Below are 25,204 nucleotides of genomic sequence, written 5' to 3' on the forward strand. Positions count from 1 at the left end.
AAGTAACCAAAAAAACATGATATTCTGGGATGAGGGGCAGATAAAGGTGACTCACCTTTTATCTGAAAGTTTTTAAGGTATGTCCATAGGGTATTTAAAGGGGAAAAATGACTCCCCTTCAAGTTTATTAAAGAACAAAACGTTTTCTAATTTCATTTTAAGTTATACATTTTTATTATAAATTCCCATAATAAGGTCAGCCTCATAGTAGGGGCCTAGTATATTCTTGTTGAATGAATAACTATCTCATGACTGTTAACTATCAATTTGTTACTTGTTTTAAATTATATTTAGCATTGCAAGGGCTTCCAAATAGATTCCATCATTTGATCCTCACATAATCTTGTGAGTTAGGCGGGAGAGGGATTTTCTTCATTTTACAGGGAGCTTAGTAGAATTGCTCACGTATTACCAAAAGATGACTCCAGGGTTTGACTTTAGGACTTTAGCTTCTTATTCCATCCTTTGGTGCACTGCTCTGCTGTTTTCCCATATTGACCTGGAAATATTTCAGTACTTCATATTGTAATAGTTGTTCATTTATTCAGCAGAATTTTATTGAGGGCATGGTTTTAAGTTCTAGGCCTTTGTGGCTGAATGTAAAGACAAAGTTTCTGCTCTCAAAAGGAAGACTGTCAGTAAATAAATAAACAATAATAATAATGATTAGCACATAGTAGGTGCTCAATAAATGGTTATTGAATGAGTGAATGAGTGATCAAAGTGATAAAAAGGAAATGAGGGCTTTCCTGGTGGTGCAGTGATTAAGAATCTGCCTGCCAATGCAGGGGACATGGGTTTGAGCCCTGGTGCAGGAAGATACTACATGCTGCGGAGCAACTAAGCCCTTGTGCCACAACTACTGAGCCTGCGCTCTAGAACCCACGAGCCACAACTACTGAAGCCCGCGTGCCACAACTACTGAAGCCTGCCCACCTAGAGCCCATGCTCCACAGCAAGAGAAGTCACTGCAATGAGAAGCCCGCATACCGCAACAAAGAGTAGAACTCGCTCGCCGCATCTAGAGAAAGCCCGCGCGCAGCAACAAAGACCCAATGTGCAACCAAAAAAAAAAAAGCCTTTAAAGTTATTTAAAAAAAAAAAAAAGGAAATGAACAGTGAGTGTGGGGTTGTAAATGGATAGGTTGATGAAGGAAGGTCTTCCTGAGGAAGTGACATCTAAGCCAGGGGAAGAGCATTTCAGATAAAAGGACCAGTACAGGCAAAGGCCCTGAGGCAGCAAAGAGCTTGGCTTATTTAAGAGGACACCAAAGATGGCCAATGGAGCTAGAGCATAGTAAGCTGGGGAGACAGGGGGTTCCACATGAAATTGAAGAGGAAGGGATCAATTTTTTAGGGCCTTGTAGACCATGTTGAGAAATTTGACTTTCATTCTAGTGTTGAAAGAGAGTTTTCCATGTGTCTTATGTTTCTGCACTGTCTACATTTATTCTGGACTGCCTTTTCAAGGATGATTTGTATGGTCAGCAGCCTTGGAAGATAGAGTGTCTCCCTCCAGAGCAAAGATCAGGCACACTATTGTCTAGTGTAGTAAAGACAATGTCTCCTTCTGGGGAAAAGGTCAGACGGGCTTACTGCCCACTGTAAAAGACTTGGGTTCATTAAGCTTAGGGTTCCTCTCCTGTTACACAACCCACTGCTGTGCAGGTGTCATCTGGCCTTCTTTGTGTTACCTCATGGGAATTGGGACGGAAGGGACTGGCACCGAAAGTGCTGATACTCTGGTTGTTGCTATTGCTGTGAGTAATGATACTCTGGTTGTTGCTATTGCTATGAGTAATGATACTCTGGTTGTTGCTATTGCTGTGAGTAATGATACTCTGGTTGTTGCTATTGCTGTGAGTAATGATACTCTGGTTGTTGCTATTGCTGTGAGTAATGATACTCTGGTTGTTGCTATTGCTGTGAGTAATGATACTCTGTTGCTATTGCTGTGAGTAATGAAGTTCTTTGTCTTTGACCCAAGAGTCTCATGTCTTCTGCCAGCATCCATACAACTGTGGCAGCTAACTTGTTAGCTTGAAATTAGGGTAAAATCTTACATCCTTCACATTCTTGGCATCTCAGGACATGGAAAGCATTGGGGGATTTTCAGCAGGGGGATAATATATAGTTTAGCCTTTTAAAAAGTCAGTGTGACCACTCTGTGAAAATTGATCAGGGGTAGAAAGATGAAAGGAATGTGGGTCAGCTGTCTAGTTGAGAGGTAACAGTGGCTGGGATCAGTGTGGTGACTGTGGACGTGGGCAGGTGTGAGGAATTCAAGGTGGTCTTCAGGAGGTGGAAGTTATAGGTCTCAACAGCATGGATATGGGCTGTGAAAGAAAGGAATGGAGAATGAATCCCAGGTTTTTGGTTTGAGCAAATGAATAGATAGATATGGAGAAGCCTTACGATGATAATAAACCTGTAAAAGGACTTGTTTCTCTTGTCATCACCACTTTAGCCTTTTTCCGGTCAGTTTATTTGCTTGACTCTCTCTTTCTCTGTGTAGAACTTTTATGCTTAGAATTACAGGGAAAGGAAGAATAAGAAGTAGTTTGTACAGCTCGGGATCAAAGAACCACTGGTATGTGCTTTTCTGGGAAGAACATTTTTCCTGTGTCTTCACAAATTGTCAAATCCATTAACGTTAAGAAATGCAACTCCTGCAGTCCCTTGATAAGTGGGTTGTCTCAATAACAATAAATTAGATTAGCTTGGGAGGATTTATTTTTCAATAGCCATATTGATTTTTACCCAAAATTCATTATCTGGGAATTTACAATGAAACTTTTTAATGTGTTTCCAGGTTTTCTCTTTTTTGATGTTAAAGAAATACATTTTTTATGTATGTTTCAGTTTTTAAATTTCCTTTAAAGCTGGGCTCTTCTCCCTTAATTCTCAAGGATAATTACTGCTCATCTTGTGATCACGTAAGCTTAATACAGTAGGATGAAAGAAACATGTGCCTATGGACTAATTTATTCAGTTTGTCATCCTCACTGAGAAATTCCTTAGGATTACTTCTTGTCTCTGTAATGCCTGATGCTGATTTCAACAGCACCTGATTACTTTTCATAAAGAAACTACAAAGCTTAAAAAAAAAAAAAAAAAAAAAGGCTTGGCCCTGAAGAGTTCTTTTAAATGCCTTCCCTTTTTTATCTAGTGAGATTTATTTTTGTGTGTGTGCTTTTTGTGTACTTATTATATTTACAGGATGATTTTACGTTTCTTAACCTTTATATATTGTAGACAATTTTAGGCTACAATATAAAGCTTGAGTGAGTTTTGATTTATCTTTGCACCGTCTTGCACATGTCCTTTTATTTCATTTGTTCTGTCGCATTTTCTTTAGTCTCTCGCCTAGGTCTAGATTTTTCCTCTTCAGAAAGAGAAGGTTGATAGAGAGGGAAGATAGAGCTTCGTGAATTTGCGGGGGAGGGTTTGGGAGGGAGGCTAGGCTTACAATTATTTCTGATTCAGTTTATACTCTGCTCCCTGGAAATCAACAATGGAAAAACTTACTCCTTTTTAAAGATAAACTTAGAAAGCATGAACTGAGATCGCAAAATCATTAGTGCTGATCATGAGACTTTTCCAGGTGGTGTGAGTTGTTATTAATCACTTCAGTAGACTGGAGATTTTTCTACCAGAAATGCAGTTAGAATGTGTTTATTTCTGAGTCTTTGAGAAGATAAATATACTATCTTTTTGCTTTTTTTTTTTTTGCTTTTGTTTTCTTTTTACGGAGATCCATCTTTTGGGGTTTTAGCAGTTTTAAACCCTCTCAGGTGGTTGAGTGGTATCTAAGCTTCCCAGGATGTCCCCATCTTTCCTTTGGAGTAGTATTGTTGTTCTGCCTTCCTATCTCATTGTATAAATTCTTCAAAAGGGCCCGACACTGTGTCACTGATTTCATGTTTCAAGCTGTGCACTAAGTCATGTACAGATGCACCATATTTAGGCTGTGGTTGGAATTTCATGAATGGGTTGCTGGTCTTCTCTCCCTTGTCCCCTGATTTCAAAACAAAACCAAGCAACAATTAGTAGGATTTTACCAGGGCCCTCTAAAGAGAGACCTTATGAGTGACTGAATTGAACTAGAATTTGTAGCCTATGGAATGTGATAGAAACTATCCCTAAAGGATTGTGTTCCTGCCTTCAGGAAGATTTTTACCCGCCTGGCTTTGGCCTAGACTCTCCCATACCCTGAAAACCATTCTGGAAATGGTTCAGAGGCACAGAAGGAATCTTACCCTCAGAATCGTAACTTCACTTCTCCTACCCGTCTTCTTTCCTCTGTTGGAGGAATAGTAGAGGGCACAGTAGAAAGAGGATTTGAGTCAGACCTGGGTTTGTATCTGAGCTCTTGTTTATTAGTTGCGTGACCACAGGCAGCGTGCTTAACCTCTTTAAGCCTCAAATCTCAAATGTAAAATTGAGACCGTGCTAGACTTTGTGGTTTGGTGAAGCACTGTTGTGTCTGTCAAGGAACTGGTGCTCAGCACCTGCAGGTTCTGACTAAGAACTGGAACAGGGTCAGGACTTGAACTTGCTGTGTGTTCCTCCAGGATCCCACCCTCCTGCCTCCCTCTGGAGGGGAGAGCTGTCCTGAATTTTATGTTCAGCACTCCCTTGCTTTTTAAAATGAGTGTATCTGTAGACAATACGGCAGGCCCCCCTTATCCGAGGGGTAGTCCCCCCTTATCCGAGGTTTCTCTTTTTGTGATTTCAGTTACCTGTGATCAGCTGTGGGCTGAAAATCTTAAATGGAAAATTCCAGAAATAAACAATTCATAAGTTTTAAATCGTGCGCTGTTTTGAGTAATGTGATGAAATCTCGCGCCATCCCAGGCCGTCCCTCCCCTGATGTGAACCATCCCTTTGTCCAGCGTATCCCCGCCCGGTTAGTCACTTTGTAGCTGGCTCAGTTTATCAGATTGACTGTTGTGGAATCGCACTGCTTGTGTTAAAGGGATCCTTATTTTACTTAATCATGGCCCCAAAGCACAAGAATAGTGATGCTGGCAATTCACACGTGCCAAAGAGAAGCCGCGAAGTGCTTCCTTTAAGTAAAAAGGTGAAAGTTCTTGATGTAATAAGGAAAGAAAAAAAAATCATATGCTGCTGGTAAGGTAAGAATGAATCTTCTACCCATGAAATTGTGAAGAAGGAAAAAGAAATTTGTGCTAGTTTGCTGCCACATATCAGACCGTAAAAGTTATGGCCACAGTGTGTGGTAAGTGCTTAGTTAAAACAGAAAAGGCGTTAAATTTGTACAATAAGGTATTTTGAAAGAGACTGCATTCACATAACTTTTATTACAGTGTATTGTTATAATTGGTCTGTTTTATTATTATTGTTGTTAATCGCTTACTGTGCCTAATTTATAAATTAAACTTTATCGTGTATACATGCATGATATGTATGCATGCATAGGAAAAAACATGGTATGTATAGGCATACCTCATTTTATTACGCTTCGCTTTATTGTGCTTCGCAGATATTGTGTTCTTTACAAATTGAAGGTTTGTGGCAACCCCGTGTCAGGCAGTTGCTCACTTCATGTCTCTGTGTCACATTTTGGTAATCCTCAAAATATTTCAAGCCCTCCACCAGCAAAAAGATTACGATTCCCTGAAGGCTCAGATGATGGTTAGCATTCTCTAGCAATATTTTTAAATTAAGGTATGTATCTTGTTTTTTTAGACAAAATGCTGTTGCACACTTAGTAGACTGCAGTATAGTGTAAACATGACTTTTATATGCAGTGGGAAACCAAAATTTGTGTGACTTGCTCTATTGCGATATTTGCTTTATTGCAGTGGTCTGGAACTGAACCTGCAGCATCTCCGAGAGGTACCTGTTATAGGAGTCAACATTATCTGTGGCTTCAGGCATCTACTGGGGGGCTCGGAACGTGTCCTTTGAGAATAGGAAGGGACTACTGTGTGTTTTTAGCTTTGCCTGTTTGGGCCCTGTAAAAATGGCATCCTGTTATATGTAGTCTCTAATAAGAGTGCTTCATCACTGCCAGGGAGTGTAGAACTCTTGGTTCTCCACTTGGCCTTTGCTGATGGTCATGGATGTGGGGTTGCAGTTTTTTCTGTGGTGTTTGGTGTAGAATGGTTTTTACCTAAGACGTTTTTGTCTATCTAGGCTTCCCCATTACTGATCCTGTAGAGCAGGCTGTTTCTGATACTGGGTCAGACGTAGGGACAGCATTGCGTGACACAGGGGTGGGGGTGAATCCAGTAAGGAAATAGAGGTTAATGGGAACTAGATATACCACTCTTATAGGAAGGGAAAGGGGAAAACTAGAATGAATCTTGCAGTATTGGACTGGAATTCAGGCTAACTGTATGAACTCATGGTTTTCAGTGTACATGGATAGATATAGGAAGAAATGAAGAAGTAAGTGTGTGCATATATGTGTGTGCTTCTGTTCATCTAGATGACCTAGTAATAGTGATAATCCAGTTGCAATACGCACACCCAGATCTTGGTTTCTAAATACCATTTTCCCCCACTAAAATGGTTGAAATTATCGGACTAAAAAATTACTTTTTAAAAAAAATTATCAATGGACAAAGTATTGGGTGAAAGTTGGTTGAGAAATAGGATATTTATATAGTCTGAAAGTATCACCTCGCAAAATACTTATTAATTACAAAGAGGAAAAGAGTCACTTTACAGTGGGGAAATCTGGCAGATACCACCCTAATCAAGTGATGTAAGTTCACACTACCAGTCAGGGAAAAAAATCAAAATAGTGTACTACTACCTGATAGGGTACAACGAGAGGAAGGAACTTTTCTGTGGTATTCCTGCTGAAAAGTCGTAACTTGAATCTAATCAACAATTAAGTATCAACAAACCCAAAGTAAGGAACATTCTATTCAATATAAAACTGGCCTGAAATCTTCAAAATTGTCAAGTTCATGAAAGTCAAGGACAGTCTGAGGAGTTCTAGTTTGATATAGACTAATGAGCAGTGAAAGGTCAGTGCCAGTGTGAGATCCTGGATTGGATCCTTTTACTAAAATGGACACTATTGGGATCATTGGAGAAAGTCAAACCTGGGCGCTGTTGGGACCATTAGATGACTATACTATGTCCATGTTAATTTCTGGGTGTTGATGGTCATAGTTATTGCAGTTTTGTTTATAGAAATGACTCAGCGAACTCTGTAGGGGTGATAGGCCGTGATGTTGGCTACTTAACTCTCAAGTGGTTCAGGGAAATTATTTGTTCTAGTCTTGCAGCTCTTTTTCTTTTTTTTTTTCTGGTACATTGGTCTGAGATTATTACAGAAAACAAAAAAGACCCCTCCTGTGAGTTGACTTTTTCAATATCATTAGCTTATCAAACCAATCATTTGAAGGGTTTAAGAGGTTTGCTTTCCTGTGCTGTCTTGTCTGGCAACTGCCCTTCCTGTGTGGCTTCCTGTTACATCTTGTTTTGTCTTTTGGTATTCTGGTTTTAAAATATTCACCATCATTTCCTTACTATATTCTTTTCCCTGCTCATTATTTATTTCCCTTCAACTATGTTTTGTTTTTGTGACTAACTTCTTTCGAGGGAAAGTATGATTTACAGAAATCTGGCACTTTACTGTGTTTCAATTCAGTGATAATATTGTATTTAGTTTCAACTTACTTTGTGCTATTCTTTTCTCCTCAGTTTTCTGGTGAGCTGTTTAAGCTTGCTTTTTCTTTCTCTTTTTTTTTTTAATTTATTTATTTATGGCTGTGTTGGGTCTTCGTTTCTGTGCGAGGGCTTTCCCCAGCTGCAGCGAGCGGGGGCCACTCTTCATCGGGGTGCGCGGGCCTCTCACCATCGCGGCCTCTCTTGTTGCGGAGCACAGGCTCCAGATGCGCAGGCTCAGTAGTTGTGGCACACAGGCTCAGTAGTTGTGGCTCACGGGCCCAGTTGCTCCACGGCATGTGGGATCCTCCCAGACCAGGGCTCGAACCCGTGTCCCCTGCACTGGCAGGCAGATTCTCAACCACTGTGCCACCACGGAAGCCCCTCTTTTTCTTTTTTTTTTTTTTTACACTTTTTTTTTTTTTTTAATAGCTACTTTATTTATTTATTTATGGCTGTGTTGGGTCTTCGGTTCGTGCGAGGGCTTTCTCTAGTTGCGGCAAGTGGGGGCCACTCTTCATCGTGGTGCGGGGACCGCTCTTCATCGCGGTGCGCGGGCCTTTCACTATCGCGGCCCCTCCCGTTGCGGGGCACAGGCTCCAGACGCGCAGGCTCAGTAGTTGTGGCTCACGGGCCCAGCCGCTCCGTGGCACGTGGGATCCTCCCAGACCAGGGCTCGAACCCGCGTCCCCTGCACCAGCAGGCAGATTCTCAACCACTGCGCCACCAGGGAAGCCCCCCCTCTTTTTCTTTCTCTTTTTTTTTCTTTTACCATACTGCCTCTGCCTTAGTACTGAGCATGTTTCAGTAGGCTTTTAGTAAAATGTATTGGGCTGGTTGATTGCCGTCTTAGAATTCAGAGTTTTCAGAAAGTATAAGCAGGGTAAGGGGAAATTGATAGAGTGGCGAATTCAATGCTGTCCTAATCCACAGTCTAGTCGTCTCATTACTGTGTGTATGATTGGTTAGCCCCCAAAGGTTTAGGTTAAGCGTATTAGGACCAAGCTGGCCCTAGTCTAAAAATTTGCATGGTTTGAGATGGGAGTAGGGTGTTATGGGGAGAGGGTTAATTGTCAGAGTAGCCTTCTCTTTCTGTGAACGTTAAGTGTAAGTTATCTATTTGGTAGAATCTACCCTTTCCTTTTAGTACAGAAAATCGCGGGGTAAAGCTTTGAATTGCCCACCCCCCTCCTTTCTTTCTTTCGTGGAACTAAAATCCATCATAGGGCTTGTTTTCCTTAGATAGGTTAGAGGACAAACTTCTCTTTAGCAGTTACACTAATTTTTATATTTCTCAGAATGATCGAGGAAAAAAAGCTTTTAAAATCCAGAGTGGTAGTTACATTTCACTTAGAACACTCCCACACATACAGGCTTTTCTTCAGCATTTTTTTTTCTTTTTCTTGCTGCTTTTACAGTGTAGGTGGCCTTCTCTGGATTGCTTTTGACAGGAAATTGAGCAAGCTTTCTTTTTTGGAACAGAATATATTTTACTGCTGAGAGAGAAAAAGAAGTGTTTATGTTTTGAAATTTAATTATGAATTTTTATTTGAAGGCTGATTTAAATCTAGAAAAATGGAGGTGGGGCTTAAATTTCAGATTGTGCACTAATATTTCTGAACCTTCCTATTTATTTTTGGGCTTTCTTTTCTTCCTTTCTTGGAGGAAGAAAGGAAGGCCCCCAAATTACTTTGCTTTCTAAAGCCACAGCCATGGATGGATATTAAGAAGTTTGTCTTTGTCGTCGTTTTTCTGCTTTTGTCTGAGGCTGCCTTCCCCGGTTGTCTTCTTTTTGTAGTGGGGGTATGTTTGGCTCTACACTGAGTTAATGGGCATCTTGAATCTAGAATGTGTGTTAGCCCTACCTTTGGAAAAGCGTGTCATTCAGCAAAGCTTCCTAATGATACGGCTTGTGCACAGGTCTCCAGGGCTGGGTAGGGAGCTCTAGACTGGAACCCTGCCTCTGCCACAGATTCTACCTGGACTCCTGAAGCCCCTGGTGCTTTGAGATAGGAATACCAGTCAACCTGCCAACCAGCCAGGTGCTTGCTGCCTGGGATGATTGTGGGTGAGTTTGATTTGTGTAGTTTCTTTATAGCACTGGAGATTCAGGGGAAGAAATCAGACTGTAATTAGAATATAAGCGCATATGCCACGTCATGGAAACGTTATCCAGTTGGAATGGAGTAATTCTGGTGGAATCTTTCTAAATATGTTTATAAATCATATCCTTTCACTTGAGTTTGACATTGGCATGTTTGTTCATGTCTCTAAGTAGACTACTGGTGCAAATCGACTGTCAGGTGTGTTTTGTTTATATAATTAGCTGGTTATAGCTTATTAATTAAGATGAACAAAACAAAGTATATATTTCAAGTGTTCCAGGCTTCCTTGCCCATTCTGTAGGTGCAATTTGTAGGCCAATCATGTGAAAACTGCAAGTTTCATCATCTGGGGTATCCGATGCTCAGAATATCCTTTTTAGGTTTCTTTTCCCCACAGTTTTCATCTGATGTTTATACCATTGATTATGGTAGGGTAGGAAAGACCTGTTGCAGGGTCTTCTGGAACTCTGTTCTGCTGTATTATGTAAGATCATAGTGCCAGGGACATGGTAGGCCCTCAGCGAGTCTCATTTTGAATGCAAGTAGTGTAAGTTTTGAAGTACCTTTATATTTGGCTGAATGAAAGATGTCCTACTATCCAAGGTGACAGGCTGGGAAATTTTCCCCTTAGTCCTCACCAGGAATTGGAAATATCTGTGAGTGAAACGAAGTTCTGGTTCTTCTTACTCTTCTAAGCTTCCATTTTATATGTTTGGGAACAGGGTTTGGGAATTAACCCAGTTTGAAATAGTGTTTCATCTCAGCAAATATTAAAACTTGGTTTCTTGGAAGCTCTTTTGGACATGTATAGTCTGACTTATTTTAATATTTTTAGAAATAGGTACATGTGCTGCAAATTTTAATGTTGGGCATGTATATGTATTCTTTTAACTAATAATATGTCTGCAGTCACAGGAAATGTTTTATGGTTATAGTAGGGTTTTTATATATAGCCTATCTGAAATGACCAGTGTGAGAATTGTAGAATTTCTAAATCGTCAGAATGTTTGGTTGCTTTGGAACAGGCTTTCTCAGTCTCACTGCTATTGACATTTGGGGCTGGAGAAGTCTTTGTACTGTCCTGTGCCTTGTAGGATATTTAGCAGTGTCCCTGGCTTCTACCCATTAAATTCCAGTAGTATAACCCCTTCCTCTGTTGTGACAACCAAAAATATCTTCAGACATTGCAAGATGTCCCCCTGGGGTATAGAATTGCCCCCTGTGGAGAACCACTGGTTGGGAACAGTGGTTCCCACAGGCAGGTGATAGACCAGCTACAACAAAATCACCTTATTGGGGCACTTCTTACTCATATTGGTTCCTGGGTTTCTCCCCAGACTTTCTGATCAGATCATGTGGAGAGAAACGTGATCTTCCAGACTGAACAGTCAGGTTTAGGAATTTGTTGTATAAGTGGGAGTGGCTGTTGGTTGGCTTAAATTTAAGTGTGTGTTGAACTGCACATAAAGAGATTACAAATTAAAGAGGGTTTTAGAGGTAAAGTATGACATTTCACAATTATGATTTGATTTGTAGCTATGATTTTTCCCCTTTATTACTATTTTCAGAATTTGAAAATAATCTTATACTAAAGTTCATAATTATTTTACTCTAGGTTTTGCGAGAATACCTCAAGTTGGACTCGGAAGCAAGATTTACCACCAACTTTGAAGTGGAATCAGGTGAGTTGGTAGATAAGTCACAAAGCTTTGTCGAACTCCTGTGTTCATTCCTAGAAGACCTGCCACTCACAGCAGACTTTTGATTTAGTAAATTTGGATTCTATATTTTTTCCCCACTGGTGTTTCCTTCTTTGTTGTTCTACTGCTGAGAGGCAGAAATGGGGAAGAGGGGAGACTCCTGTGCCGTTTTTAGTCATTGATTTCTGAATTCAGCATTTTCATTGTTACAGTAAATACTTAAGATATTTTTCTGGCAACTTAATAATAAAAATAGTTTTGTTACATATGTCTATTTTCATTCCATAATAATTGCATTTCAGAACATCTTCTATGTGTTTCTTAAAATTTGATGGGAGGTTGTACCCCAACCCATGTTCTGAATAAGAGCCTTGTTAACCCTGATGCATTAATGTATAATTTGGAATACCAAGTGTATCCTGAAAAATTGAGAGATGGCTGGATGATCTGATTGATTGACATTTGCCATTGATTTAAGTGATTGCTCTTGGTTACTGCTAGGTAGAGACCCAGTTCTGTCCTGTGCCTATCCCAGCGTTTTAGTGGATATTTCTCAAACATTTGACTCAGTTGTCAAACGACATTCTCATTGAACAAAATAACAGTTTAATTCGATTGAAAGAGACTTTTCTACAGGCTGAAATGCTATAATATGCTAAGCTCCTAAATTCAGATAAAAAAGTGGTTTGGGGTTATGTAGGTTTCTTTGGTTTTGGTACTTTGTACTTAACCTTCTTTTCAGCCAGATGCTGAAACAAAGAGTTTGGGAATTTTTTATCGCCTGCTTTGTCAGAAGCAGAAACAAATTGCCTAAGGAGCCAGCTCTTCCGGAGAGCTGCATTCTATAAAGGACAGTCAAGGTTATCTGAGCATCTCACCTCTGTAAACCTGTGTGCAGAGCTGAGGGCTTCTTTTCAGACGCCCGCTGGGTAATTGGAGCACTGATTTCAAAGTGGCTTGCTATTTCTGACCTTCCTTGAATTTCAGTAAGAGAAATTGGGGAATGATTATCTCTGAAAATGTTTTTAAAGTACATTAGGACACTTTCCTGTTAGCATTGATTTGACCATTCCCAGAGTCATTCTTTAAAAGAGGTAGGAATCCAAGAAAGATTTCTAGATCTCTGTAATTTTTAGCCATTTGAAGAGCCTAAGTTTTCTTATTAGCAGCACAACTGGAAAACTACCTTTGAGAATGCAGCACTTTGCAACCGTCAAAAAATTGCTGAGTGGTGAAGCAAACGGCCTGCAGGGTTGCTCAATGTAGGTAGCTGTAGCTCAGGTACTTTGCGAAGGACGAAAAAATCAGTGCATGTTATTGAGTGCCCTCTGGTTGTCACCTCTATCTTGGAAGTTGTTTTCCAAGATTTACTTTTTTTTTTCTCTCCTCAGTACCTGTATACTATTGAAATGTGCACCTTCAGTGCACTCCCTGTATGTCTTAAGGTATTTTTAAACACTCTTAAATAAGGATCATCTCCTGGTTGGTACACTTGAATATGACAGTTCTTAGCAGAAGTGTTAAGTTCTAGGGTTACTATGAGGGCCAAGCCTGTTTAGCTTTTATGTTGGAGCAGCTACATCTTGTCTTTTAAATTGAGTTTAATAACCTGAACGCCTGGGCACTTAGATCACTTCTTTTAACGGTGGTAATATCTGATGATGCTGGTACAGTACATCTGTTAGGTGAGGTGGGAGAGTCTTCTCTTATGCATTCATGCACGCTGGCTCCACTGGGGCAACAGAGGGGAAGAAGCCATGAATGCAGCAGTTCTCCACACCTACTGGTGGCATGACTCTTGGCTTTTCTAAATCGATTCTTCTTTCCTAACTTCTCTCTATTTAAGGAATATCCAAAACAATTCCCTTCCTTCAAAAGAAAACAAAAATCCAAAAAGACAAAAAAAAACCCATAAAGCCGAAACCCACAAAACCTTGTATTTTATATGTAGTCCTATGTGTATCTTATTGAATGCATCATTCTTATACTTTTTAATTTATTTATGGTTTGAGTAGTGTTGTTCTAGAATATAAAACTGAACTGAGAAAGTATACTTTTTTCCTTCCCTTAACAATTTTAAAAAATTGCTATATTCTTTCTAAACACCCAACGAGAAACAGAGTGATATTAATTGAAAATGATCTCTGACTAAATTATGTGCTTTAGCTTTAACTTTAAGACATTTGAATAATTTTCTCAAGTATATTTTTCTTTGGATTTTCCCATTTTTGTATAGATAATTAGGTACTCATAGGTGAGTGAGATATTACTTAAATTTTTCCCTTGTTTCAGTTTGGTTATTGCATTCCAGGCTTCTGCTTTTCATGGGAGAGAAACTGAGGAAATTTTAAAAAGCTCTTCACTTCTTTTTTTTCTTGAAAATAAAATAAAAAAGAATAACACTAGTCACATTTACTTAAGACTAATAGCTTGCGGGTGTAATACACAAAAGTAAAGACATCCTTTTTGTTGTTTTATGGGAAGTCCCAACCATTTAGTAAGTGTAAAAAGAGAGAAAAAAAATGTATGTCATTGCATTCTCCTAGACTTTTCTTGGTGTTATATGGAGTGGTAGCAAGAAACCTAATAATCTAATGCCTTACATTGGCCATCCAGATGATAGAACATCTATAGCAGATTCACAAATCAGTTAAGAAATGGAAGCTTGGAAAACATTTTCTCCCTGGCTGTCCATCCTGTAGAACTCCCTCTTACCCACTGATGCACCCTACCCCTTTTCTCATTTTTCTTACAAATTATGTCTTCCTTAAAACATGCGAGAACAGCTGTTTATATCCAATAGTTTCCTCTTTAAACATAGCCCAGCGACAAAGACAGTAGATTAACTAATAACAGGAGTTTGAATATATTAACTCTTAGAAGAAAAAAGCTCAAATGTTGACCTTGAGTAGACTTGTTAGATTCTGTGGGTCAACCTGAATTAGAGTTTCACAGTGGCACTGAGGGTACAAAAGGGAGGCAACTTTTTCAGATAAATAATAGTTGAAATTTTATATTTTGTTTTTTCTAAACTTTTACTTTATATTAGAGTATAGTTGATTTACAATGTTGTGTTAGCTTCAGGTGTACAGCAAAGTGATTCAGTTACACATATACATATATCTGTTCTTTTTCAAATTCTTTTCCCATTTAGGTTATTGCAGAATATTGAGTTCCCTGTGTTATACAGTAGGTCCTTGTTGGTTATCTATTTTAAATACGGTAGTGTGTGTATGTCAATCCCAAACTCCCAAGGTATCCCTCCCCCGCACCTTTCCCCTTTGGTAACCATAAGTTTGTTTTCTAAGTCTGTGAGTCTGTTTGCATTTTATAAATAAGTTCATTTGTATCATTTTTAAGATTTTTTCAGATAAATACAAGTTGAAATTTTATTAACTAAAAGCTGACTATAATGTAATATGAAAATATTAAAAATTTAGAGTAGCAAAGGGATGATTGCAGAGTTTTCCTTTTGTCTTTGGCCATGACTAATTTGACTTGAATTTGGCATGCCTGGGGGTCACTTCAGCATTATTTCATTGTGCTTATTTATTATTCAAAGCTTCTTCTTTGTTCTTAAAAAAAAAAACATTTTAACAGACTGTAGAACTGTACTGTGACCCCTGCACATTTGCTAATGCTATCATCACCTTTCTCTTTTCAGTGAGAACAACTTATTCTCACCGAATTCTTACCTTTATCTTCTTCAGAACCTAAGAGTACAGCTGTCCCCATCAAATAGAGCGTTGCCTCTTCTAAATTCGTTGGTGACAAATAGAACACATGGGAAAGGAATTAAGTTGTCTTTGGAGGAGTGTCTTGTTTCTTAGTACCTGCTCATATTTTGAGGGCCCTGGATTTGTATGGATATGATTCTTTCTAACGATACCATGTTACCCACTTTCTTGACTGTCCCATAAATTTAAAATTTGCTGTTAGGAGTAGATTTGAACTTCTAAAGTAAGGAATCAGAAAATAGAGAAGCAAGAACATGAACTGTGTTTGAGTGTGGGTGGAGGGCAGGGTGGGAATTGTGCATCGCTCTGCCTCCCCTACCTGCCTTGAAAACTTGGGTGGGTGAAAGCATTTTTGAACACCTGGCTTCTGGGAGCGGATCACAGGATGGAATGAGAGGTGAAACTTGGGGAGAGCTAGCACCTGCCAGTTCTTCATGATACACTGGTGTTTCTCAAAGGCCTTGGGAAACTCTTAGTGGTGGGGGTTTTGCTTTAAAACCTGAGCTTTGTTTTAATGTTTGTCAATACCTAAGAATATTTTAGACATAAAAGGAACTTGTAAATGTCTTCACTAGTATTTGAGTGGCTTTCGTCAAAATCATGCACGCAAAATTCGGGTCATATGGTGGGTGAAGTCTTATGTGTAGGGGTGTCCAGTATGCCGTGTTTTGGGGGTCTTGGTACTCCTTCTCCTGGGAGGAGGGCTTTATTGTGTCTTTTTGGAAAAGACTTTTTTTTTTAGTTGACATGTTTGTTTGTTTCTTTATTTATTTATTTTTGGCTACATTGGGTCTTCATTGCTGTGCACGGGCTTTCTCTAGTTGCAGTGAGCTGGGGCTACTCTTCGTTGCGTTGCGCAGGCTTCTCATCGTGGTGGCTTCTCTTGTTGCAGAGCATGTGTTCTAGGTGTGCGGGCTTCAGTAGTTGTGGCGCGTGGGCTCAGTAGTTGTGGCTCACGGGCTCTAAAGCGCAGGCTCAGTAGTTGTGGCGCGTGGGCCCCAGAGAGTGTGGGCTTCAGTAGTTGTGATGCATGGGCTTAGTTGCTCCGTGGCATGTGGGATCTTCCCGGACCAGGGATCGAACCCATGTCCCCTGCATTTGCAGGCAGATTCTTAACCACTGTGCCACCAGGGAAGTCCCTGGAAATGACTTTTAAGCAAGACCCTAGGCTTGAGGAAAGCTACTGTTCACATCTGCACAGAAGATGCCAGAGTTTCTAGTGAGTCTATGAGAGGTGTGGGTGTACAGCCCTTCCAGATAACATCAGCCTTTTCAGAGCAGGGGATGTTTCTCAAACCACTGTTTGTCTCCGCACATGGCTAGCTCTGTGTTCTTCCTGTAATGGTTTCCTTAATGAAAATGGACTGATCAGTGCTCTGGAGGAGTCTTCAGTAGCTAAATAATGAATGGTTGCTCAAGAACTAATAGACTTTGATTTTTTTTTTTCAAGGAGTCATTAAAAATAAAGTCTAACTCAGTTCAGTAACTGACCCCTTTCTGCAACTGACTGATGTTTTTTTCCCCAGTCAATTGGAAAATAAATGGTTTGAGAAATTGTCTAGGTAACATTTGATGGGTATAGGGACCTCTGGGCATGTTCTAACCATAAAGCTTTTGTAGTTACAAGCAGTAGGACATTCTACTGCTATTGCCGCTTGTTTCTTCCCTGGATTTATTAGTGGAAAAGTTAATTCAATTAAGTATATAACTATTTAACTCCAGTTATTTAGAGAGCTTTTTGCTTAGTGTTGACAGGGATGGAAATACAAAAAAGAAATGCCCCTTATTTTTCTAAAGGGGGAAATAAGACATAATTAAAAATTGTCATACTAAGTGATCAAATGTAATTAGGCCTTTAGTGGAAGTACAAGTAAAATGTATTGAAGTGTCTGTAGAGGGAGAATTAAATCCATGGAGGTGGCATCATTGGAACTGGGCATTGAAAGAGCCATCCATCCATCCATCCATCCACTAAAAGAGTAACATTTGTTTCTTCAGACAACCAAAGTAATTCATATTTATTGTGTAAAATGTGGATGTTCCTAAAAGGCACAGACGTCAAAGTAATAATCACCAAATTCCTACAAGATCACCCAGTCTCTACCACCCAGGGATAACTATCCCTACAAGCATTTTCACTTTTTATTTGTGAGGTTTTTCAAACATGCACAAAAATAGAATAGCACACGGGGCTTCCCTGGTGGCGCAGTGGTTGAGAATCTGCCTGCTAATGCAGGGGACACGGGTTCGAGCCCTGGTCTGGGAAGATCCCACATGCCGCGGAGCAGCTGGGCCCGTGAGCCACGGCTGCTGAGCCTGCGCGTCTGGAGCCTGTGCCCCGCAACGGGAGGGGCCGCGATAGTGAAAGGCCCGCGCACCGCGATGAAGAGCGGTCCCCGTACCGCGATGAAGAGTGGCCCCCACTTGCCGTAACCAGAGAAAGCCCTCGCACGAAACTGAAGACCCAACACAGCCAAAAATAAATAAATAAATAAATAAATAAAGTAGCTATAAAATTAAAAAAAAAAAAAAAAATAGAATAGCACAGCAATCCCCCATGTTCCCATCAGTCTAGCTTCAACAGGTACAGACATCTTGCCTTTCTTGTTCCATCTATCTTCTTCCTGTTTTGATTGTTTAAAAAAAATTTTTTTTGAGTTTTAAAGCACAGCCCAGATATTATACCATTTAACCAAAATACTTCAGTTAAGAATTTTAAACAGATAATGACTTTAAAAATAGTCACAATGTCATTACCCTTAATAAAATTAATGATTATTGTTTAATATTATTTACTTCTAGTTTGTCCTGGTGTCCATGTTCACTTCCTTTGTCTCAAAATTGTCGTTTTACAGTTTGTTGGAATCAGGATCCAAGCCTGATGAACACATTGCATTTGTCTCTTTCAAAACTTTCTTAATCTGTAACATTTTCCCTTCTCTCCTTTTTTTCATGTAATTTATTGTAGGAGAAATTGGGTCATTTGCTTTTTAGGATTGCTAATATTTTAATAGTTTTCTTTCATTTTTGTCCTTCTACGTGACCATGTATATGTTTTAAAAGCAAAATTGGGATCATACTTTGCATGCTGTTTTATAAGATATTTTTAACACATGATATAAGGAGGACAGTTTGTTATTATTTACTCTTCTATGATTAGTTTTTCTTTTCTGTTAAATCTCATGGCATTATAGTAACTAAAAATGAGAAGGATGCGTTTGATTGTATTTAAAGTAAATCTTACATTGATTATATGTAGTATTACAAAAACGAATTGGTTATTTTTCCCCTCTCTCCCTCCCTCCTTCCCTCCCCCCGCCCCATTCCTCCCTCCCTCCCTCACTTCCTTCCTTTCTTCCTTCTTCACTCTAGGACTTCTTACAGATAGACATAGTATTGACAATGCAGTTGCCTGAATCGAGAGCCATTTTATTTTCCCTGAAGAATGGAGCTATGGATGGGTGTATAAATGAGAGCCTGGCTGATGATGGTTCACTCCTCGCTGAGGAGGTAAATGGTGCCCATGCAAGGCCCTGATTTTTCTGGAGAGTCCCTGCAAGAAGGGAACCCTCCTTGTTATTGTTACTGTAAGCTGACCTTTATTAAAAAGTTGTTTGCATTCTCCCATAAACATTGGCCACTGGTGGGAAAGGATTCTTAGTGGTTAAAGGGAGCGTTAACTGTTTTAATTTAGTGATGTTAACATAATCTTGACGTTTCTATATTAGGTCCTCTTTCAGTTGCTGTCAAGTTTTTAGCCTGGAAAAAAGAATATGTGTGCAAGCTCCCGCCAATAATAATTCGTTATACCAGCTTGAAGCTTCATGTAGCCATTTAAGTCGACAGTCTTCTGTTCTTCATCAGATAAAACCCCAGCTTCATTTGTGATGTTCTGGTTGCTCCTGGTAGTTTATCTTCTTTTACATATGATTAGATTTTAGTTTAGCAGTGGTTGCAGGGATATCTGTATTTCACCTTATTCTGTAATCCTGTCATTTGATAACCCAGTAACATCCTTGCAAGATGTTTTTTTAATTAATTTTTTAATAAAAGTAATAAATGAGTTTATAAGATTTACTCCCTGTCTCCTCTTGCTGGTTCCCCTGTTCTCCAGAGGCAAACACTTTGTTGATTTGGTATTTATAATATAAACGTATTGTATTTTGTGTTTAAAACTTCACGTAATTGGTGGTGTATTGAATATCACTATTTTTTCGTCATTCAGGAACATGGTTTGGAGGTTTGTCCATGCTGGTTGATATAAATCTAGTTCATCCTTTTTAACTGCTGCCTAATGTTATGTAGAATAGTCATGGGAATATACCATAGTTTTTCTGTCATTTTCCTACTGCTGATTTTCTAGGTTGTTTCCGATAGCTTCCGATTACAAAGAAAGCTGCAAAGAATATCCTTGTCCTTGGTTCTGTGTACGTGGGCATATGTTTCTCTAGGCAGTTGTCAGGTCATGGGATATTGTAATAGATACTCCCAAATTGTTTTACCAGAGTGACCCCATCAACAGAGAGAATTTAATATATAGAAGTGTTCTTTAATTCCACATATTTATCTAGAGAAATGGGATGGAGCTGGGGCTAAATGTGAAGAACTGACTTATTTACAAATAAGTAGACCTCATTAACTTATAATATTTGGCCATGAAGTTTTTTTTTTTTTTAAGGCTAGTTTTATTTGTTGGGCTCTATTTTGCTACCAGATGTGAATTTATTTATACGTATGGAATTCTGCAATTAAATAATGACAAGTACATTGTCATAATTGCTGTTGAGCTTTTGTATAGAAATAACAGCTTGTTTTAGAATCTGTGCATTGGCGGTAAAGCTGGGTATGAGGGCTGTCTTCTGTGCTTCTGAGGACGGAAGGCCCCTTCAGTTAACTGCTCACCTCTGTTCTAACGGCTAAGGAATGTGCTGAACGTTCAGTGTAACACCTACCTCATTATGGACACCGCAGGCAGAGGGAATACATAATTAAATGAGAGCCACTGTCACAGGAAGACATACCATGCTTTGTCCTTTGGTTTCCCTTAAAGGACTTCTTAGAGGACACTCTTCAAAGTAAAGGATGGTCTATACCCCTTGGCTTTCCTTTGTCTAGCATGACAGGGAAGACAGATACAGTTCCTTATTCCTTTGCTCTCTTAAGAAAAGAATATAACCATTATTTTATCGGTTGATTATGTTCAGGAGCTCGGATTTTTGAAGTCAATCTTAATATGATGCCCCTTCTTTCTCCACAGTAGTTATCGTGCATTTTTTTTTTTTAATATTTTGGCTGCGTTGGGTCTTCTTTGCTGCGCGCAGGCTTTCTCTAGTTGCAGTGAGCGGGGGCTACTCTTCGTTGCGGTGGGCAGGCTTCTCGTTACGGTGGCTTCTCTTGCTGCAGAGCACGGGCTCCAGGCACGCGGGCTTCAGTAGTTGCGGCACCCGGGCTCAGTAGTTGCAGCACATGGGCCCTAGAGCACACAGGCTTCAGTAATTGCGGTGCATGGGCTCACTAGTTGTGGCTTGTGGGCTCTAGAGTGCAGTCTCAGTAGTTGTGGCGCACGGGCTTAGCTGCTCTGCAGCATGTGGGATCTTCCTGGACCAGGGATTGAACCTGTGTCCCCTGCATTGGCAGGCGGATTCTTAACTACTGCGCCACCAGGGAAGTCCTCGTGCATTTTCTTTTTAACATCTAAAATCTTCTACCTGGAGGCCTCATCGGGATGCTGAGCCTCGCTGTTTTCATCTGTCAATGGGCTCCCAAGCCATGCACTTCGCAGGGTTGTAAGGTGTTCATTGCCTGTGTGGTGCCTCCCAGGAAGCGAGCTGTCCAAGTCATGTGGGCCACCCTTTCCCTGTAACAGACGAGGAAACCGAGGTTCAGAGCGTGAAGTGACATGTATTCTCCACTTTTGGTTTGTCTTAATGACTAAAATAAATCTCTGCCACACATTACGTCACATTGCATCTCTGCTTCTTGAGAAAGCACAGTGGTAGCTTCTGTGTGCATCTTTCTCCTTGCCTGACGTTTCCTTTTCTTCTCTCTACCTGTCAGTCACCTTTCTCTCCTTTGAAACATGTTCAAGTTCCTTTCCTCAGGGAGGCTGTTCTGGCTAATCCGGCAGATGGATATTATTTCATATTCTCATCCCCTCAGATGTGTCTTTTCACTGTGGACATTTGAACTCATTTGTATGTTTCTTGGAAAACTCTTCTCTCTCCCTATATTATTTAGAAAGGACCTATACCATAAAATGCTGGTTATTTAGGGGAAAAGAACTACTTTAGAAGAAAACCACATTTGTTAGCAATGCAATGTTATTTCTGTGTTTTGAAAGGGAAAATTTCAATGGACAGAGATAAGCTCTTAATATGCACCGTACCATGCTTTTAGCATGTTCGCTGCTACTCACAGACCTCTGTTCTGCCTTTTACACAATCACCTTTCAAGCCAGTAGGTTCCAACTAAGGATTGTGTTAAATAAAAACGAGAACAAAACTCTCCACTGATCGTTCATGTATCTTTGCCTGTGGATGAGTTTGCCTGTGACTTTCCCCCAGTGTTCCCCTCTTTTTTCTGTGCTGTGAAAAGTGGTAAGCAAAATAAAAATATCAAGTAGCAATATGCACTCCTAAAGATAGCTTGCAGAAGAAGTCATATGTGGACTAACCAGTACATAGAAGATCACGTGAAAGCCAAGCGTGAGAAGCTTTTATGATCTTAAGCACGAACAAATGCACAATTCGGTGACTGTTTCGCTGTACAGCGTACACATTTCAGTTTCATCTCAACATGCAGTTGGATGAATCATTTCCTCATTCACTTGAGAACTGCTTCTGTATGGTACCAGTTTGTAATCAAATATCATTTTGTTTTTTGTGTTAGGCCACCCTGGAAATAGGGTAGCAATGTGGGGACCAAATGCGTGTGTTGATGTGTGCGTCTGTGTAAAAAGACTGCAGGGTCTTAGTTTATATGGGGGGTGTGAAGGAAAAGACGTCTGATAGATCTGGAAGGAGCCTTAACTGTCGTCTGTACATTTTGTAGATGAAAAATAGGTATTCACAGAGATCAGCGTTTGCCCCAGGCTATATTGCTTTATGGTGTTGGTGCTCGGGCTTAGGGCTCTGAGCTGGTGGAAATGGGACGGCACTATTAATGCTTTTGCGACAGATTCAGTGGTATTTCTTTACCCATTCAGGGACCTCAGAATATTTCCTAAGTCATTTGTCTTTTGTGTTTTGAATATGTTTTTAATTAATTTTTATTGGAGTATAGTCGCTTTACAATGTTGTGTTAGTTTCTACTGTACAGCAAAGTGAAGCAGCTGTACGTATACATATATCCCCCCTCTTTTTTTTGGATTTCCTTCCCATTCAGGTCACCACAGAGCATTGAGTAGAGTTCCCTGAGCTATACAGTAGGTTCCATTAGTTATCTATTTTATACATAGTATCAGTAGTGTATATATGTCAATGCCAACCTCCTAATTCATCCCACCTCCCCCTTCCCCCCTTGGTGTCCATACGTTGGTTCTCTACATCTATGTCTCTATTTCTGCTTTGCAAATAAGTTCATCTATACTATTTTTCTAGATTCCACATATCTGCGTTAATATATGATACTTGTTTTTCTCCTTCTGACTTAACTTCACTCTGTATGACAATCTCTCGGTCCATCCACGTCTCTACAAATGACCCAATATTGTTCCTTTTTATGGCTGAGTAATATTCCATTGTATATATATATATATATATCACATCTTCTTTATCCATTCATCTGTCAATGGATATTTAGGTTGTTTCTATGTCTTGGCTATTGTAAATAGTGCTGCTGTGAACATAGAGGTGCATGTATCTTTTCAAATTATAGTTTTGTCTGGATATATGCCCAGGAGGGGGATTGCTGAATCATATAGCAACTCTACTTTTAGTTTTTTGAGGAACCTCCATACTGTTTTCCATAGTGGCTGTACCAAATCTTATCAGCAGTGTAAGAGGGTTCCCTTTTTTCCACACCCTCTCCACCATTTGTTGTTTGTAGACTTTTTAATGATGGCCATTCTGACTTGTGTGAGGTGGTACCTCATTGTAGTTTTGACTTGCATTTCTCTAATAATTAGTGATGTTGAGCATCTTTTCATGTGCCTGTTGGCCATCTGTATGTCTTCTTTGGAGAAATGTCTATTTAGGTCTTCTGCTCTTTGGACATTCTTAAGCATGCTGCCCACAAGTTTTTTTCCTGAAGAGACATCATAGAAAACCAAAACTTTGTCTAAATTGGAGTTTTAGCATTTTATTCTATTGTTAAATAAGTGATTTTTCTTTGAAAAGCATTTTCATGGCCTTTGTGGAAAAAATTTTTGAAAATCCAAGGCAGTTGCACAATGTCACCTTTTCAAGTGTTGACGTTAAGTTAATTATGCCTAGCTTCTACCATAAGGACTTCATCTTACTTGTCTTTATAGTCCCTGCAGCTCTAGCACAGAGCAAAATGTTTAGGAAGTGAGGTTGGAGGGTCGTTTATCTAAAATACTTCTATGTTCCTACCCAAATCCTCAGTGAGAAGTACTTCACCCATCTCTGCCCCTCGCTTCTCTCTTCCGTGTCATTGTGAAGTAAGGATCAGAGGAAACCCTTAGAAGAATTGTTTGGCTATTTGAAATACAAAATTTCTTACTAATCAAAAATTGGACCACTGGACCAGAACATAATAATTTTGGCTCTCATTTGTTAAACTCTTACCATGTGGCAAATGTTCTCCAGATTCTCTGAGAACAGAGCTGAGTTGGCATGGCCTCTATCTTTAAGTACCTAAAACCTAGCAGGTGAGGCGGGTGTGTGTTTAGGTGCAATAATGGAAGTATATTAGAAGTGTTGAAGCAATACACGTACCCTTGGTGTTTCTTGTTAGCAGTATGTGGAAGGATATGAATACCATGAACGATGGAAGTAATTAGGTTTTTTAAAATTAAATCTTATGTTTTGAATAGCTAATATATACCCATAGAGTAAAATCCAAAAGGTTATGCAGTGAAACTAAACTGTGTAGATTTTATTCGGATTTCACAGTTTTTCTGCTGATGCCCTTTTTCTCTTCAAGGATCCAATCCAGAAATGTCAGATTACATTTAGTATATATACTTTTTAAAATTTATTTTTACACAAATTGTAGCATACTGTACCGTGCTTTCACTCTTTCATTCCAGTTTATGATTGTACTTTATTATCCAGTCTCTTAATAGTGGACTTTATGTTGTTTCTGATCTTTTGATGTTGTTAACAGTGCCTCTATGGCTTGTCTTTGAACTTTTAAGTGTGCAGGTTTATATAGAGGAGTTTCTGGGTTAAAGAATATGTATCCTAAAACTGGTGTAGCCACTGTGGAAAACAGTATGGAGGTTCCTCAAAAAGTTGAAAATAGGACTAGCGTATGATCCAGCAATTCCACTTAGGGGTATCTATCTGAAGAAAGCAAAAACACTAATTTGAAAAGATATGTATGCACCCCTGTGTTCATTGCAACATTATTTTCATTAGCTAAGATATGGAAATAACCAAAGTGTCCATCTGTAGATGAATGGATAAAGAAGATATGGTATAGATACACAACGGACTATTTGCCATAAAAAAGATGAAATGCTGCCATTTGCCCTACCATGGATGGACCTGGAGGGCATTGTGCTAAGTGAAATAATTCAGACAGAGAAAGACAAGTACCCCATGGTTTCACTTATATGTGGAATCTAAAAAACGAAACAAACAGAAAAACCAAAACAAAGTCCAGACTCATAGATACAGAGAACAGATTGGTAGTTGCCAGAGGGGAGGGGATTTGGGTTGGGTAAATTAGGTGAAGGAGATCAAGAGGTACAAACTTCTATGTATAAAATAAGTCATGGGGATGTAATGTACAGCATGGGGATGCAGTCCGTAATACCGTATTAACTTTGTATGGTGACAGATGGTAACTAAACCCATTGTGGGGATCATCTCACAATATATACAAG

At 39.6% G+C, this 25,204-nt stretch overlaps 1 protein-coding gene across 13 annotated transcripts in view; it reads left to right on the forward strand.

The window, feature by feature from the left end:
- The window catches only part of SIPA1L1 (signal induced proliferation associated 1 like 1), a 372,579-nt gene that overhangs the window by 75,946 nt on the left and 271,429 nt on the right, over positions 1-25,204 (forward strand). For 8 of the 13 annotated variants that reach the window (XM_007184390.3, XM_057543410.1, XM_057543417.1 and 5 more), the window contains one exon: positions 11,371-11,437. The exons of 1 other annotated variant lie outside the window; for it this stretch is intronic. The gene's annotated coding sequence lies outside the window, so the exon portion shown is untranslated. Of the gene's footprint in view, positions 1-11,370; positions 11,438-18,564; positions 18,703-25,204 lie in introns of all 13 variants that reach the window. 4 more of the 13 variants (XM_057543413.1, XM_057543412.1, XM_057543411.1 and 1 more) reach the window with 1 other exon arrangement.

The sequence above is a fragment of the Balaenoptera acutorostrata genome, chromosome 3 (assembly GCF_949987535.1).
Source record: "Balaenoptera acutorostrata chromosome 3, mBalAcu1.1, whole genome shotgun sequence".
NCBI lineage: Eukaryota > Metazoa > Chordata > Mammalia > Artiodactyla > Balaenopteridae > Balaenoptera > Balaenoptera acutorostrata.